Raw genomic sequence first — 1416 nt, forward strand, 5'->3', positions numbered from 1 at the left:
AAGTTTTTTGAATACTTTTTTTCTCAGTGATTTTTATTATAAGTATAAACCAAGAGATCCATTTTTCTGGCTGAACGTTTATCTCCTGGATAAATAAAATCATGCTAAAATATGTGAGTAATATGCATTGCTTTTGTAATAAGAAAATATAATAAAAGTTATTTTTAATTAAAAATGCAATTAATTTTTAAGATCACACACAAAAGGAGATAACTTTTGGTACATTATATGTACATAATATTAATAAGATTGTCCAAAATATGTTTGAAAGTAGCTTCTTTAAAATGATTTTCAAATTATTAAGTTGTGTGTATATTTCCAACTAGTAGTTTTAACTGGTGACTCATACCTTTTTCAGGTTTCACTAGCATTTCACAATGATATCAGGAAGACTGTGACTTCCATGAACCTCAGGATAGGAAACCAGGAGCTAGGTGGTAATCTCCACACCCCCTTCTCCATTTCTCTCCTTTGACATGTAAAAGAAAAAATATCAAGTGACATCCATTTGATACTAACTTTTAAGCAGACGAGGGGAATACATGAGATATCAAAACACTTTTTTATTGGACACTGGAATATTTGAAAATTTGAGTTTTATTGAAATTTGTCAATTTATTGAATTGATTTTAATGAGACAGCATCACTGTCATCATGGAGAATAGTATTTTCTTTCTCTTAAAAACATCAAAGCACAAAATCTTTCTTCTTTTATTCTCATCAGGCCAATGCCAGCTACATTACTTCAACCATTCACAGCGAGCAACTACTCCCTTCTGGATTCTCAAAGGCATTTAAGTGCCTTTTTTGGTTGTAGACACTACTCTACCTGTGAAAACCAGGTTAGACTCTATAGGTGAGTTTCTCCTTGCAATTAAGTAAAATAATTTCAGAAGTATAGGAACCCTTGGGAGGCAGCATTCCAGATCTAATGGGGCCTAGCTTCAAAAGGTTTCCTGCCCTTCACCGAGCCTCCAGCCTACATTCATGGAATAACTAGTTTATCCACTTGGGTTTCCTTCATTAGTGATGTGTTTGCCTCATTGTTTACATTTAGTTTTCACTTCCTAGGTTCCTTCCTATTCATTCATTGCCTTTTTAGAATTTATGGATGGCATGGGGAACAGTGTCAGGGTATGATTTAATAAGGTCTACTAAATATTCTTTCCTGAATTTAAATTCCTGGGTCGTTTTACTCAAACTCAGGCTGTTTGAGATTAAAGTTGGTTTCAGCTGAAGGTGTCAGCAAATCTAAAATAACGGCTCCTCATATATAACAGAAGGGTATTGTCTCCCCAACAATGAAGTGTGGACATAAGTAGTCATCAGGGACCCAGGTCCTTCTGTCACATTAACTCATCATACTTAAAACGTGTTGGATTCTACTTGATAGAGTGAGATGGCTGCTCCAGCTAC

General features: G+C 34.7%; 1 protein-coding gene across 3 annotated transcripts in view; it reads left to right on the plus strand.

The window, feature by feature from the left end:
* The window catches only part of PFKFB2 (6-phosphofructo-2-kinase/fructose-2,6-biphosphatase 2), a 26981-nt gene that overhangs the window by 24531 nt on the left and 1034 nt on the right, over positions 1 to 1416 (plus strand). The gene's annotated exons all lie outside the window — the stretch shown is intronic.

The sequence above is a fragment of the Propithecus coquereli genome, unplaced genomic scaffold (assembly GCF_000956105.1).
Source record: "Propithecus coquereli isolate 6110/MARCELLA unplaced genomic scaffold, Pcoq_1.0 Scaffold135, whole genome shotgun sequence".
Classification (NCBI taxonomy): Eukaryota; Metazoa; Chordata; class Mammalia; order Primates; family Indriidae; genus Propithecus; species Propithecus coquereli.